This window comes from Crocodylus porosus, unplaced genomic scaffold (genome assembly GCF_001723895.1).
Source record: "Crocodylus porosus isolate Cpor-Errol unplaced genomic scaffold, CroPor_comp1, whole genome shotgun sequence".
Taxonomy (NCBI): Eukaryota; Metazoa; Chordata; order Crocodylia; family Crocodylidae; genus Crocodylus; species Crocodylus porosus.
The window spans coordinates 9,779,348-9,797,344 of NW_017728907.1; positions in this window are offsets into that span (position 1 = coordinate 9,779,348).

Sequence of the window (17,997 nt, forward strand, 5' to 3'; positions counted from 1 at the left end):
GGTGATGAATGGAATATTGTTTCATTCTTCTACTTAAGTCAGAGCGAAAGCTGTTTCCTCTCACTGGCTTGGTTAAGCAGTGCTATATCACAGGTCTCAATCTTATTTCAGTCTATAGTAACTACTGTACTACTCCAGTTGGATAACAAATGTAGTGCCTGATACTGCAATTTTTTCATTGTGGACATCGTTTTTACATTAATCACTGTATCATCTCATATTACATCTTCAGACAATTTAGGGGCTTAGTGGTCAATTTTTAAAGCACATATGACTGGACTGTGATAGCCTACTTACCAAATACATTGCTCTAATTTTGTAAGCATAGAGAATTTCATTTTTAGTTAGGACTGACTGTGTAGCTGGAGAAAACTCTCACTTTTTTGGATGGAACAACTTAAGTTGAAATGCTAAATACTTGAGAATGATCTTTTATTACAGTTCAGAATACCACTAAAATCCTCCACGGGGTTGTAAGTGAAGACAGAACTTGGCCCCATGTATATTTAAAGAAAACCAGGATGAATCTTGGGATCTTTTACTTTAACTCTAGGGCCAGATCCAGACATGCTGGCACATGTTGTTTGTGGCACTGCAAACCTCTTTGTGGCACCACAAACTGCATGCTCAGAATGTTAAAACACTTCACACTGAAAATTTGCAGTGTGGGGGCAAAATATGCTACTTGGAAATCCTGGTAACAAAAACAAAATGCAGTGAAAAAAGGGGCTTAATGCACACAACAGGAACATGCACTGGCAGACAGAGAGGCTCAGTCCTCCAGGGAGATGCTCTGCCTGTTGGCCAGAGTGTTTCCCCATCTCTAGTTCTGCCTTGGCTCCTCCAGCACACTGGCAGCTGGCAGAAATGGGGAAACAGAAGTTTCCCCAATGCCAGGCATTCTGCCCCGCACCAAAATCCACATTCAGGGCTGCACAGCAGCAGGAAGTAACAGAACAAATATGTGCCGCTACTTTTTTTGACACTGTAAGCACACACTCCTGTATGTAGGGATTTGTCTTAGGTGGCACATTCAGGTTAAATTCCTATTTGATTAAAAGATCTTTGATTTTGATCCTGTTGAAGCCAGTGTCAAAGCTTTTGGTGAATTCAGGTAAACAGGGTGAGTTTGTTTTTAACAGCTATAGGTGCTTCTTACCTTTATTACCCAGCACAGTATCCACAGATTCAGACCATGCCATTGTTTCCCTAGTGGTTGACCTGTGAAAACAACATCTACCCTTGAAAATAGCATTGTGATCTTTTGCCTATGTATTCTATGGCAGTTTTTATACTACTTGAAACACTAGTTTACAGCTACATCATCAATGAAGTAAGATGAGTTAGGTAGAGCATCGCACCTTATATTAAACAACAAAAGGTCAACAAAACATATGACTCTCTTTAGTGTGCAGATAACCATATAGCACCATAAAACTGAATGTAATTTGACATTGGCAACTTGATTGTTAATCTAGGTGACAGTAGCAATAATGTTTGCAATTGGTTGAAGTATAATAAAGGAATAGGAGTGATGTTACTTACTGTTGAGTAGTAGAATACTGAATTTCTTCTTAACTTTGAATAGATTAACCATTAATTTATATGACAATTTTTCGCTTAGAATGACTAGAACTATCTAAAAAGCTATCATGCTAGCAGCAGTGTGATAAATGAGCTATTTCTCGATTTCTTAGTGTTATGAGGAATTGGATCAGTTCATACTTTCGGTTCTCAACTGGGTTTTGATTAAGTATTTATTAAAACTGTAATAGTCTCTCTCTATTTTTTTTCCCTTCAGTGTTGAAGGTTTCTCCTCCCCATCTCTTAGAAAGCACAAGAATGAATCCAATTAGCTCAATCAATTCTCCCTTCTGGGCTGATTTATCTAAATCTAGGCACCTGTCAGGCAAGCATAAGCTCTTTTCCAAACTAGTTTATAATTTTAAGCACACATTCCTTCAAAGGAAACACACATTTTGAACTGATATATGTGCAGTCTGATCTGAAACATAGACTTTTTCATTATCTAAGGTATTATCAATTTTCTTTTCGACAAATAAAGCACATTATTACACGTGTCTTCCACTCTAGAGGATATCTGATGAAAAGCATGCAGGTGATTTTGTTTTGTTTTATTAGGCTGGCTATATTTTCTAAAAAATGGGTAGTTTGCTAAAGAGTTGATTGGGCAGTCATATTTATAATACACTGTATCTACTTCAGGTTCTCTTTAAGCCACCTATGACTGATAATTTAGCATTTCACCATGAAGTGCTTTCTTTACATATGCATAGGAAAATGAGTATGCAACTCAACTGCATATATTTCTAAGTCCATGTCTACACTAAAAAAAGGTGTATTGTTTACTAATATGTTAAATGCCTAATGTAAATGGGGCAAGTTGTTGACTGAGCATGAAATCTGGGTTTAGGATATATCTCGACCAGCTAATTCATGTTAAAGCTATAATTTGTATTGTCCACAGTAAATTTCAACAGGATAAAACTTCACCTTTTATTTTCCTAGTGAAGACAAAGTCTGAGCTATATGCACAGTAGGGTCTTCTATCTTAAATGAATCTGAATGTCAGTAACAAATGTATGGTAAGACTAAGGAATTAGCTGAGAGAAACCATTACTTGTATTCCAGAACAAATACCTGGGAGCATTTATGCTATCCTTCACATATATATTAACTAGGTTGAATAAACTGGCAATCAACAGAATCAAGGTAAAAAATAGAGTGAAGGCAAGCACTAAGAAGAAGAGATACCACCTGTACACACAATCTTACTAGGGCCAGGCAGAGGAATTGGTCACTGAACTAGGATACTCTTATTGAAACCTCCATTGAATCACTAAATGTCCATTTTTAATGACTGTGAAAAAGGGTCTGGTTCTTTGTCCCAAATCAATACTTCATAGCAGCTGAAAATGAATGGCAAGGATTACATTTATTAAGGAAAATGCCAATCTCTCCATCTGAAAGATCAGCATAAAAACTGACTAGGTCCTGTAGTCTCATGTTGTAGGTATAATATATAAGCAAATTTCTTAAGTCTTTGGAAAGCAGCTGTTAAAGTTAAAGGGTCTTGTATCATCAATGAGTCCTGGTGAGCAATGAGTCAAAATCACCTTACTTGTGTGGAAAGCAAAGGCAGCTGCTTTGGATCAAAGAGGGACTTATTTGGACATGCAAGTTAATCCTGACATAGGATTTAATATGCAAGCTGATGAAAGGTGGTTACATAGAAGAGGGTCTGACAGATAACTTGGGACTTTCTCTTTAAGGCTAGGGACAGACATTGCACATAAACCACTGTAAGTGATTGGAAACTGGTTCAAATCTGTAACACAACAGGCGCATCCGGATGTGTGCAGTCAAGCAGTATGTGGTGCCGCAAACATTTGCAGCACCACATATCGCACAGTCTGGTGTTTTCTTCATGGCATGGGTACACTGCCTGAGTGTGCACTACATTTTTTTTTCTGCAGGTTTTTTTGACCCCTGGATATCCAGGGTTAAAAGAAAAAACCCAGAAAAAAACCCAGAGTAGTGCACATTCAGGCAGCATGCACTGCAAAAAGTGGAACCAGGCTGCCCGGAGCAGTGCTGCCAGCCAGGCTCGTCCCAGAAGGATCACCATTGTTGCAGGCCTAGCAGGCCCCTAGGACCTCAGGTAAGGCTTTTGGGACCAGCATAGTACTGGCCCCAGCTTCCTCTACCGCCCCTGGGGTAACTTGCCACATACCAAAGCACACGTGGTATAGGCTTTCCTTGAGGACAAGTAGCTGGGGTGCAAGGTGTACCACTGCTACTTGTCTCTGGGGAACCAAATGTCCATGCACATCTGGACACACCCAACAGGGCTATAGACAGGCAAAAAGCTCGAGGCTGAATCAATTCAGTCTTTGCAGGTTAGTCTAAACTGCACAGATTAAATTGAAACAGAAGTGAATAGACATTTACCCTTGATTCAGGAAATGTATCCATGTGCCTGTAGTGGCTCAGGCCAGAAACCAGGGGGCACTAGAGCATGGCTCTCTGGCTATGTGTTCACTTCCTCTTCCTGCTGCCCCAAAGTTCTCTGGGATTTGCAGTCCAGAATTACAGCAGCAGGATGCTGCAGGGTTGTTCATCACTTCCTCTTCCTGCTTCCAGGTACCTCTGGGATTTGTAGTCCACAGCTGCAGCCAGCAGTAAGTTTGAGCAGGGGAAGGAGTGTTTAACTGCCCTCCTTGGCTTCAGATCCCAGCTGGGTTTTGCCTGGGGTGGGGGGGACTCTCTCCTTCCCTGCAGGCTGGGGTGCACCCCCATCTGGGCTTGTCCCTCACCCCCCCAGTCCCTTGTCAGCCAGCCCTCACTGCTCTAACTAGGGAGCAGAGGGAAAGGGCCAGCTCTGCTCTCAGGAGCAGACTGCACAGACCAGCCCAGGGCTGGAAAGCTTGCTGGGATTCTGGGGGACTTTGATTTAACTTCAACCAGAAAGGGGTCTGGGACAGAAGTTTCATAAACTGGTTTGACCCATATCAGTTAAGTCTGATATTATGTTCAGCTAGGTTTATCTTAAACCAGTTTCAGCCATTTTGAAACTGTTTATGTGCACTGAGCTTTTGTTCAGGGTTAAACCAGCTTCTGATAACTTAAACTGGTTTATGTGTGACTTCTGTCCCTAGCCTCAAAGTTCAGTGGACATAAATTGCTTTCACAATGGCCAAAACTGGTTTAAGATAAACCTAGATGGATGTAGTATCAGACTTAACTGATTTAGGTTAAATCAGTTTATTGAACTTCTGTCCCAGGTCCCCTCCAGATTCAATTTAACTCACTGTCCCCCAGCATCCCAGGATGCTTTGCACCTCCTCCTCAAATCCTGCCTCACAGGATGAACAGGCTAGCCTTAGTCCAACTTGTCTGCTCTAGCTGAGCAGGAAAACATGCTGTAGTGCCCTCTGGCTTCTGGCCTGGGCCACTCCAGAAATTCTGGCTGCATTTCTGGAATCAGAAGTGAATGTCTGTTCACTTGTTTATTGCTTCAATCTATAAAGCTTAGACTAGCCTGCAAAGATTGGATTGATTCAGCCTCAGGCTTTTGACTGTTTGTACTTAGCCTAAATTTGAAAAATATTTCTTCCTCTGTAGCTCAGCTGTGATAGTCATATTTAATATAGTTTCTGAAAATGGTAAAACTCCAGATTTGTTAAAATTGGTTTTTTTTTAGTTTCACTTTCTCTGATTTTACTTGACATTTTATTAGTATTATGGGTAATTAAACCAGAGCATCCACTGAAGAAAAGAGGAGGTTGAAAGTAAACCCTGTTGTATAAGGAAGCTGGAAATTTTCTAGTGCAATGGTTTTTATTAGAAAATATCAATTCATAAAAATGAAACATTATGAGAAACATGCTATATTTGACAAATCATTTCAAAATTTGCCTACCTATTTTACATTCTGCCTATACTACCAGTTCCTTGGCAGCCTCCCAGAATCTCTGTTTGTCCAGTTTCACCTCTGCTGTTGAGTGATAGGCATCAATGGCTATGAACATAGACCAGTTTAAATGCAGTTTGTTGGCACTTTTTATCAGTAAGCTCCCTTGTACTGCTTGCTCAGTTCAAGCTGTCTTCCTAACAACCACCTATGTTCTCACTCCCAGTGCAACCCTGGCCCCTCATCATGTTCTCCATCAGCTCCTGGGAACTCAAAAATGTTGGTCAAAACACCCCATACACAGTCAGGAAAGCATACTTCAGAGCAGGGAACAGCAACTTATGGCACACGTGCCAAAGGTGGCATGCAGCATGGTTCTTATTGGCGCACAGACTGCTTCCTGCCCCAAGGGGTGGGAAGAGCCGTGTCTAGATTGAGCAGTATGTGGCGGCCTGGCAACAGCCTTGCGCTGCTGTTGACCCAAGCAGAAGAGACTTGCCGCTGCCGGACCCCAGCCCTGGAACAACCTGACTGTGTCACTGACCCCACCAGGGTAAGAGCCCCCAGACCCAACCCTACCCTGGCACCACCACCAGCCCCAAAGCTGGGTCCAGAGCCTGGGCCATGGGCAGCATGAGCCTGTGGCCAGGGCCCACTGGCAGCATGGGGCTGGGGCTGGAGCCCTAGCCATTGGCAGCGTGGGGTTGGGGCCAGGGCCCACTGGCAGCGTGGGGCTGGGGCTCAAAGCCTGGCCATCGGCAGTGTGAGGATGGGGCTGCAGCCTCTGTCAGCCACATGCTGCCATCAGGTCCCAGCCCTGTGTGGGCCCAGTTCCAGCCAGCATTACCACTGCCACCCGCCCCAGCCCTGTGTCCCCATTGCAGCGCTGGCAATGGCCCGGCTGCAGCCCCAGCCCCAGCCCTGTGCTGCTACAGGGCCCAGCCCTGTGTGGCTGGTGGGCCCCGGCCTCAGCCCTGCACTGCCCATGGCCCAGGCTGCCAGTGGGCCACGGCCACAGCCCTAGCCCCACACTGACCACAGCCTGGGTTCCAGTCCCAGTCCCACACTGCTGGTGGGCCCTGGCCCCAGCCCCATGCTGCCCACAGCCTGGGCTCTGGATCCAGCTTCATGCTGCCAGTGGGCCCTGGCCCCAGCCTTGTGCTGCCCATGGCCCTAGCTGTGTGCTGCTGGGCAGACCTGGCCTCAGCCCTGCGCTGTCCACAGCTCCAGCCATGTACTGCTGGGTGGACCTGGCCTCAGCCCTGCGCTGTCCACGGCTCCAGCCCCATCCCAGCCCCAGCCCTGCTCAGGCCCCATCCCCATCCCAATGCCACCAACAGCCCCAACCACAGTTGGGTGCTGCTGCTGGCCTCATCCTTGTGCCGGTCCCAGCCTGGTGCCCCCATCTCCAGGCTGAGCTGGGCACCGCCAAATGTCCCAGCCCAGCTTGGGCACCAGCCCCAGCCAGGGGATGGGGACTCCCACTGTCCTGTCATTACAAGGATTATTAAAACACAGATAGATTCAAGGAAGAGGTCCAAGTCCTCTACTACAAAAGAAGGCAAATACCCCAGCAGTCCATACCATTCTAACCATGAGATATAATTCTTTCCTGATCCCATCCCAGTGCCACTGATGGCCCCAGCCCAGGAAGAGCCCAGTGCTGCTGTCATTCATGATTTCCCCCCCACCCCGAAGTTGAAGGGTACATTTGACAAAATATCAGCTCCTAAGAAAGCAAAGTTAGATGTCCGGACATTTCAGCCTTCTTGGACAGATGGATTTGGATTTATTCAAAAGAAGAATCGTGCTGTTTGTGCTTTATGTTGTGGAAGTGTTGTTTGTTGCACATCAAGTGTCTGACATTTTCAAATGAAGCATGAGCAAACTTTTCTTGATGAAGCAGACAGAATTGAATCAATCAAAAAGGCAGTAGCAGGATACATGAAGAAAATCAGTGTTTTTAAGTGCTTAAGTGTAAGTAAAAATCAAGCCACAGAAGGAATTTACAAAATTGCACAGTGCATTGCAAAAAACGCAAAGCCATTTACAGATAGGCAGTATATAAAAGAAGCTCTCCTCATCAGTTTGGAGGTTGTGTTCAATGATTTGCCAAATTAAGACATGATCCTATCTAGAATAAAAGAACTGCCTGGACAGTTGAGAGACACGTGAGTGAAATGGCAGAAACCATAAGCGAAAAGCAGACAACTGTATTAAAAGACACAGCAGTGTTTAACGTTGCACTTGATGAGAGTGTGGATATAAACGATGTTCCACGTTTGGCAGTTGCAGGATATTGTGCTTCTGATGAAATCCGAGAGGAACTTTGTTGCCTAAAACCCCTGCATGGCGCAACAAAAGGGGAAGAGATCGTGAAAATGTTTGTAAACCATTTTGAAGACCGAGGAGTCGACATCAGGAAAATATTTTGTGTGAGAACAGATGGTGCTCCTGCCATGGTCGGAAAACAGAAGGGATTTGTAAAGTTACTTGAAGATCAAATCGGCCACCCAACAGTCAAATTTCACTGTATCGTCCATCAAGAAAACCTGTGTGCTCAAGTTTCTAATTCAGAGCTTAGTAATGTGATGAATACAGTGGTGCGAATTGTGAATTTCTTTGTTGCTTGATCTGTTTTGACTCACAGACAGTTTCAAGCACCGTTAGGAGAGAAGGACAGTGCATACAACGACATTCCACTTCACAGCAATGTCTGGTAGCTAAGTTGCGGCTAAGTTGTGGCAAGATTTTGATGCGCTTTGTAAAATGTTTTGATGCAATCAAGGCTTTTTTGTCAGAAAAAGGACAAAGCTACCCTGAACTGGATGGTGACAAATGGCTATGTAAGCTCATGTTTCTAGCTGACATCACCGCTTACCTAAATGAACTCAGTCTTTGTCTCCAGGGTGCAGGGCAAACAGTTCTGAATCTTTATGAAATCTGGAAGGTGTTTCTTACAAAACTAGCAGGTTTTTCTCAGGATATTTGAATTTCAACTTTCTGCTACGTCCAACATATAAAAGAGCTATCAATACATTGCACTGTCTGTGTCGATGACGTGGGAATGTACAGGCAAGACCTGGAATCAGAACTTTCTGACAGATTTCAAGATTTCCAGTGATTTGGCCCAATGTCTTCTTTTCTAATTAAACCAGAAAACTTCAATGAAAGCGACTTGGATTTGTCTGTATTTCAGTGGATGGGTGCTGAAGATCTTGAAACTCAGCTCATTGAGTTAAGAAGCTCAGAATTGTGGGCATCAAAATTTAGAGATCTGTGGAGTGCACTTGAAGCTACTAAGAGAGATCGTGGGGTCTCTGTTCTGACCTGCTGGACATCCCTGCCAGTGAAATTTAACAGTTTGAAGAAAATTGTGTTTGCAATGCTTTCAGCATTTGGATCCACATACCTGTGTGAACAAGTATTTTCACACATGGAGGTAGTCCTCTGTTCCTCTTGGAGTCATTTAACAACTGGTCACTCAGAAGCCTGTATGCAGTTTAAAGTATCCAAATATGAGCTGGACATTGGAAAACTCAGCAAGGAAAAGCAAGGGTAAGGATCACACTAAACTGGTAGGAGCTGCATTTTAATTTAATTTTAAATGAAGCTTCTTAAGCATTTTAAAAACCTTATTTACTTTACATACAACAATAGTTTAAATATATATAGGGGGAGCCCTTATAACACTAATATGCAGTGAGTCTTGGTATGTACTCCTCTGCCCTCGTTTTGTTTTTCAATATGCTGGCACTCTGGCACCTTTCAAGGTAGTCATGGTTTTTTTGGCACTCCAGCCAAAAAACGTTGCCTACCCTTACTTTAGAGTTTGATAAAATACAGGTTACTGAACTGTATTGAACTAATGTTTAAGAATGCAAGAAAAACAGAAAAGTGAAAATGCCCTCAGCCACAGGTCATCCCTTTGAACCCCCAAAGCATCAGTACAAGCACTCCTCTTGCCACTCACTAAGGCATGATGGGATAGCTACTTACTCCCACCTTCAGAGCCACAGCACTTCAAAAACTAAAAAGTGACCATTCTACCTGCAATACCAGGGCACTTGTACATGTGGATACCTCTGACCTGTGACAATTGTTAACCAGTTCCCAATCACTGACTCCTGAAATGGCTCAATTATGTCCACACTTAATGACACCAGGCAGTAGTCATGTCAGTTTCATTAAGCCAAATTTGTTCAGAATCTTTTATTTAGAAACACCATATATTAGGGTTTCCAAGCTGAAAGGTGCATAAATATCTTGTTTTGTGGAAAATTAAAAAAAAAAAACATAGCAAAGCTTTAATAGCAAATCTGAACAAAACCAGTTTTCAAAATGTTTATATTTTCTGTGAAACAGACATTCCAAAATTTGACCAGCTCCACCCATAACCTCTAATAACAAATGCTAAAGGACAGAGTTTCCAGAAATTACATCATTCTCTGCTCACAAAATGGATTTTTATCCACTGAGTTCTTACTGTAAACCACAGTGTGCTAATCTGAAAAGGAAAGTTGAAATATCAGGGAGATGACAAACATTTACACAGATATTGATAATGACATTTTGATTAGAAATTGTTAGGAATGATTTCAGGACATTTTTTAAAGCAAAACTTTTCATGGTAATCTTACAGTTGTAATGAAAATATTGTCTGGTAGTTTTGCTGGGTCTGGGAGAAAGGGAAAAAGACTGAGGAGAGTGGTAAATAATTTGGTGGTCACAGATAGACCTGGAGGGAAGCTTTTTTCTTCTCATTCTTTATTACAATGATTTTTTTTCATAAAAATACAGTAAGAAAAAGGGTAAAAGAAAATAATCTTAGATTATCCAAAGACTCAAAGATAAGAGCACTCCCCTGAGATGTCAGGTGCACAGGGAGTTGAAATTTTAAGGTACGTCACTCTCTTCTGCTGGAGAGCTCTTCCACACTGAATACATAATTAAATAGGCCAGAGAAGGAGACAGAGAAGCTTACTCTAGTTTGGGGGTCCTGACAAATGAAGGGACTTGAATCTGGTTCATCAGTATACTAAACCACTAGGCTATTAGCTATTCTTGGCTCTTTAATGGAGAGTGTTTCGGGTTTGCTTTTTGTTTGTTTTGCTCTTTTGTGAAAAAAAAATTGAAAAGTTTTGCTTTCATTTCACTGCAGAATGAAAACACTTTTCTAAACCTTTTAATTTTGGTGAAACAATAGAATTCTTGTTTTCTACCCAGTAAATCGGGTATGATATCATTGGGTTTTGTTCAATACGAGGAAGGGTCCAGGTTTACTCGTATGTCCCATTTCATGTGTAGCTTTTTTCCTGCTCGATATTTAAACCTTGAAGTTATGCCCTCCAGTGAGGATAGGAGCTCAGTCCAGCTAAAAATAGACTCAGTGACTGTTGGATCAACAAAGTATGTAAGCTTTCTCCATTTATCAGCCATAGAAGGTATTCATGATAGCTAAGGTTAAGGAGGGAAATCTCACTCCTGTGCAGTAGCTTAACACTCGAGTAGCCATTCTGTGCTGTTCCCCTTTCCAGAGTAGATATGTGAGGAGAGATTCTTTCAAGGTTGAATGGATATCCATCAGTCAGGAGAGACTTTTAAAGTAACCTTTGATTTGAGGTTTGTTATGCTCCTGTCTGACCAACCAATCCATTCTTGAAATCATCTAAGGAAAGTTTCTATGCCAATCAATGACCCTCATAGATGCTCATACGACTATATGTAACAGCTTTAAAAGCACCATTTTAAGCAGTGTAATGGTTCTGGGCACTGTTAAACTGGTCACACTCTTTATTTTGTAAAGTATGTCAAAGGGCTTTTTATGTGAATGTATCTTGATTCGTGTAAATGCATTTAATATTTCTGAGGGTTGTTGGTTGTAGCTGTGTTGGTCTAAGGACATAGGCAGACAAGGTTCTTTGGGTAGATGTGATATCCAAAGTGCACACAGGGTGCAATTAGTGCACCTGAATAAACTCTGGTGTAGTTCATGCTGGAGTATATTGCTCCTGGATACACCATTTGCACGTGCACCTGGGACTATTTCATGTCCTCACAGTCACACGGCGTGAACCGCCAGTCCCTGTGGGCCAGCTGCGGATGGCGGCCGGTGGTGAATGTGCACCCCACACCCTGGGAATGCAACATATTGAGGTTGGGCAGAGCAGTCCTGGCTGGCAGGGGGCCCTAGGGGACAGCCTACCAGCATGGGGCTGCTCCAACCTGGCTCACCATGCTGTGGAGGGGCTGCCTGGGGCACAAGGGTGCTTCAGTGTGGGACTAGCTGGCAGGCTGCCCCCCGCACTGAAGCACTCTTGTGCCTCAGTCAGCCCTGTCAGCATCTACATGTGCATTGCAGTGCACTAAATGCCACTGCAGGATGATACTTATGTCTGGCAGTACTATCCTATGCTAGCATATATTAATTTACTGTGCCCTGACAGGGGCTCATGTGCAGATGTTGAGACTTTACTGCAGAGCTAATTAAGCAACTGCGTTAAACATCTCATGTAGATGCACCCACAGAAAACTAGCTTGCCACAGCTTTTAAATGCATGGGAGAAACTGAAAATTATAATCCACATACATTGTCAAAGTATTTTATAAACAATAACGTTATGAATTAAGTATACACTTATCAAGAAATGATATAGTAGTATTAGCATGTTATTAATGGCATAATGGCATAATAAGTTCCATTATTTTTTGAGTTAGTGTAAGGATCAATTATAGGATCAATATGGATTTGTTCTGAAATAGCTACCAACTTACTTGCATCAAAACTATGCAAAAAGGTTATGTGTAAAATAAATTAAACTCTGTGCATGCACACACATGCACACAATTTTAATCTAAACATATTGGAGAGATATATATATATATAATGGCATATATATAGGGCCCCCTGGCAGCCAGGACTGCTCCGCCCAACCTCAACATGCTGCAGTCCTGGGTGCACATGCAAATGGTGCACCCAGGAACAACATACTCGAGCATGACCTACCCCAGAGTTTTATTTTTATATATATATATATATATATATATAATTTATTAATGTACAAATCAACATTAAAGTGTATGTTAACTGAGGATGCTTGAGTTTCATTTATCTGGTTTTCTCTGGCCTAGTCTCAGATGGCAGAATTATGCCAGTAGAAAATTTGGTCCACTAAATTAGTCACTTTAATCAAATATTTAAGGAATACAAGGTTCAGAGAATACTTAACAGCTTTGATAGCTCATGAGAAAAGGAAAATGAAAGGCTGGGGCAAATCATACAGAATGGTTCTAATCCTGCTCACTTTCCTCATGAGAGCCACATTATTTGCCTCATTCAGAGTGATCACCTGACTTCAGCGGAATTACTCTAAAGACCATAGTGAGCAAAATTAGCTCCAAAACCCAAAATCAGCATATTCATTATAAATTAAAAAGGAAATAAAAACTGTCCAGGCTAATCAGAAGTTAAAAGTGTTCCATTCCAGACATCTTCTTAGATAAAAATAGCTATAAACAACAACTCACTTCACTGGCATTTTTCGTTCCACTGTCTGACTGTCACAGGTGATGCAGATTTTCTCTTTCTGACTTATCTTCCAGCTGAAGGTAATGTGACAGCAGGAACATTACAATTAGTATGCAAATAACCAAACAGTGGGATGCAAATTGACACTTTGTTTTTAACATTTTCTTTCAAATGCTATTTCAGAAACATGGCTTATTTTTTGACAGTGGCCAACCTAATTTCATCCACCCCAAATAAGCAGTATCTGTTGAATTAGCCCTAGTTTAGATGTAAACATCTCTCAGACTTTATTTGTAGTTCGGACATCATTTTCACAGTAAAGTCATCTTATGTATTACTACACTTTGACCTGATGATTGTGAATCCATTTTGTAATCAGTCAGGTCATCATGTCTAGAAAGCGGAGCGTATTCTTTGATTTTTTTCCCCTGTTGTCTTACTACCTAATTCTAATTCCAGTTAAGAAGGAAAATAAACTACATTTTGTATAACTACCAAACCTATGCCATTTTTTTCATATTCATTTGCCTGCATGCAATACCCACATCCCCTAACTTTCTTCTATTTTTTTTAGATTGTAAGCCCTCTAGGACAGTTTCTCTTTTCTGTGTTTTTCCACTGAGCAGCCCAATGGGGCCAAAGACTTCTGGGTATGTATTCATACTCATAGTATGAATATTCATTACCATTTTTACTCGTGCCAATTCTAATATAAAAAGGCTTAGTCTGTCAGTCTGTGTGTATGTTTGTCTGTCTGTAATGTTTTTGGGCAACTGTGCATGTACCACCAAGAGGGCAGGCAGTGTGGGTCCAAGTTTGTGCCACTGCTGGCAAAGTTTGTGGTGGTAGCAAACACGGCTGGACTGCCAAAGCAGTGGGGCTTCCCCCCACTTCCCTGCCTGAGGATGAAGGGGGGATCACAGTGGTGATGCCCCCCTGCCACCGGGCTATGTCACCCCTCAGAACAGCTGGCAGGGAAGGGGAGGCAGTGGGCAGGTTGGGGAGAGGAGTGGAGGGGAGACAGGTGGACACAGGCCAGGCAGACTCAGACGTGAAGTGGGATGGGGCAGGGGAGTGGGGTGGGTAGTGCAGGGCTGGACCTGGAGTGATGGGAAGGGGAGAGGAGCATGGCTGGACCCAGAGGGGTGGGGAGGCAGGTTGGAATGGGGCCAGATGCAGCGGGACAGCATAGAGCAGGGCCGGACCCAAAGCATCAGTGGGGCAGGGGCTAGAATGGGGCCAGACCCCAAGCAGTGTGTGGGGGAGGGTAAAGCAGGGCCTGGACCCTGAGCTGCGGGGGGAGATGTGGGCCCCGATGTCTGGAGGGTAGACTGGGGCCAGACCCCGAGCGATAGGTTGTCAGGTGGTAAAGTGGGGCCAGACACAAAGTGGTTGGTGGGGGTAATGGGGCCAGACCCAAAGCAGCGTGGGTGGTGGGGATGGGCAATTTGCTAATAAATGTGATAATGTAACATCCAAACTCTATTTTCGATGTTAAGCTTTATGTTCTTGTTGCAGTGTTCTGCCTGAAAAAAAATAGTTATTGTGTTGCCTCCTTTGCTCTTTGTTATCTCTCACTCCACTGTGTATTGTCTTTTCTCCCACACCTCATACTCCCCTGCACTTGTTTACATAATAGTGTATCCTTTCCCTTTCTCTACATATGCTTTTCTGTCCTTTCTTTGGTCTCTCTGACCACTGTCCTGTCCTGTTGTCTACTAACTTCTCCATATATTTTCTAGTTTTTTAGTCTTTGCACGTTCTGCCCAGTACCCTTGTCCCCTAGCCTCTATATATAAAGAATATTCAAATTAATGTTTTGGGGCAGGAGGGGTTTGGCAGTCTGCTATCTGCCAAATCGCTCCTGTTCCACTTTGTATAAATAAGCAAGCATTCACTGGAGCAGGGATTAGAACCCATGTGAGTTTTCTGTCTGGGTAGAATCATTAGATCTCTTCATCGGTATTTGTTGAGCCAGTCTGAGTAATGATACCATAAATGGTCCTTAAAGGGCTTGTTCACTACAACATCCAGTACTTGGAGTTGAGGTGTCACACCAGCAAGTATGACTAAAAGATCAGTTCATTGATTGAATTTTTGCTTTCACATCTGGTCTTAAATGCCCTCTGCACTAGCATTTGTCTTTTCTTAGTACCATAGTTCTCCATTTCCCTACATTATCTACCCAGTTATTCATCAGTTCACTTCTAATGCCTTGAGTCAAAGCACTTTATATGTGATTGGCATTCCCTCCTTTCTCTTTTCTTGAGAAAAGAGAACTTGAGAACTTGATCATCAACTTCATCAAAGTGACCTTTGGACTCCCAAATGTGTAGCATTATTAAGTTTTTCTTTTAATTGTCTCCATTGGTCTGCTTTCTGGATTTTGAATTTTTAGGGTGCATTGAGATCATATTTTTAAACTTTCTCTCTAACCATTTTTTAAGATGAAAGCTAAGATTCCCAGGTGTTCATTAATTCCAAGAACTAGAGCTTTAAAAAATCACTAGTAAGTGTGAAAATCATGAGAGCTGGCAACAGTGAGTTTACACCTAGTAATTCTAAAATAATGTTACCAACATCACTAGATCTATATAATTATTAATTTCCTTTCTAAGGATTATTATTAAGCTTTTGCATCTGTGCCACATTTCTGACTGCTGTTCTAAATAGAGAATAGAGACACAAGTTTCATTTGAGTATCTAAATGGTGACAAACTATATAAACTATGAAAAAAAAAAGAAACTGGTCTAGGAAAAGAGAAAAGTGGGCCCCTATTTTAAAAATCTTAGTCTAAATCTGTTTTATCACCATATCTATTTCTTCTCATAGCTATTTTTTTCTCATACTAATGATAATAACTTTGTCTGTTCTTAACCAAAAAAATAAAGCTTTTATGACTTGTCAATTTATTCTCCTCATTGTAAAATCTTATTTATCATTTTTAGGTAGGGTAGAACCCTTATTTATCATGATGCTAAGGACCATCATACTTAAAGCAATACAGGTCTAAATAAAAATATATTAATATAATAATATAAATATAAAAAATAAATGCTTATTCAAGTGGTACAATACACCTAGCATAAAACAAATGCTTACAGTAGTAGTCACTATCTAATAATATCTAGTATAGTTTATTTTTGTATAGAAAGGGGATTAAACTATTCATATATAATCTAATTTATAACAGTATAAAGGCAGTCATGCTTAGCATTGTACCAGGATTGCTAGATAACTAAAAAAAATTATGCACCTAAGAAACACATATTAGTAAAAACTATCCCAGATGCATATTCACAAGACCTGTTCAGAGCCATCACAGAGATGAGCTTTTCTCCCAAATACTCCTTCATTTACTATTCACCCATGTGTAGTAGGACAGTAGATTTATTTTTGCTATATTTTCTGCATTTTATGTTAAACAGATGTTCCTTTCCACTGAAAATATCTTCTGCTCTTCTTTTTTACATTGTTTTTCATCAGGGCTGATATATATTTGAATTTTTTGACCATTCCCATACCTTTATAGAACTTTAAGTGTTCGTTTCATTGCTCATCCAAAAAGTACTGCCAATTTGAGAGGAGCTTTGAAAGGGTAAACACTGGACTTTGTCTCTTTTGCTTATTACCTGAGAAACTGGAAGCTGTCCTGAAGCAATGTCTCTATGCTTTCATTCCTCCATGACTCTATTCTAGTGAAGAAAAATTAGTTTCTGCACTTAAGATATGCACTCCAATTTTGGAGTGTTATTTTTTTGGAAAAAGGTATGTAATTGAATGTGAGTAAATATGGTTTTTTATCCGAGCATCCACATTTTCTCCTGAATCAAGAGCTAGCTGATGCCAGACCAGCTGATGACACCAAAGTCTTTTAAATGAGAAAAAAAAAATTGACAAAATACATAGAGACAGATATACAAGTCTGGATTTATTCTGTAATTGTTGGACAAAAAGGATGGTTGGTTTTGGTACCAGCCAGAAGTGTTGTATGGTAATAAAAACTCATTTTTTTATTCTGTTGTTGTTTACATTCCTGCATGTCTGCTAAAGTTGAGAACCTGGATTTAGCTCATTGATTTCTTATTACACTGTAGCATTATTTGTTGTCCAATGTTCCATGACTGCAGGAACATCAAGGGAACATGACTCCCAATTGACCTTACCAAGAGCTTAAGAACAACAGAAGTTTATGTTTAGTAACTGAAACGTACCACAAAAATAAACCAAGAGGCTAACTGTATTTTTATATACACAAAAAACCCCACCCTTGAAATAAATAGAAGTCTTTAGAAAAAAAATTGTGTTCATATTTAAAAATTTACACACACTTAATTTCTGTTTAAAACGCTACCAAAAATGAAAGCATGGATCAATAATGAAGCAGATACCTGTAACATCTTGTGGCAGAATGTCAAAACCATGAACATCAGAAAAAACTTTTCTGACTATTTTGCAAGAAGGGAAATAGTGCCCAGCAGGTGAATGAACACAGGCTAGAGTGTTCCATTGTATATTGGAATGAATTTTTGTTAGTGTTAGATTAATAAAATCTTAGTGAAAATTAGTTTAATTTCAATTGTTTAATTATAACACTTCAAATATTTTCTTTCCTCTTCTCATTTTTTGATCTCTTGTAAGCAAAGGGCAGCATGACATGAATCCTTCTTGGGACTTTGATATAAATATGCAGACTGTAATCCTTAATATAGACTGAAAACTCATCAGTGAACACACTGTATCTTCCTTTTTGCCTATTGTAACAGGTGGGCAGCACAGGGCTGGTCTAAATGCAGGCCCACCCATCTGTCTTAGGGCTAGCTGCCTGGCTCATCACCTGCCTCGATGTTACTAATTTTTGGATGTTAATCAGACAAGAAGCTGCCCATATATCTGTCCTGATGTCAAGGGCCTATGTATACAACTCCGACCGTCCCTTATTGTATCCCATGCTCCAGCTAGCTAGCACTGGGTTCTCTCTCTTTACACACACACACACACACACACGCACACACACACACACACACACGGCCC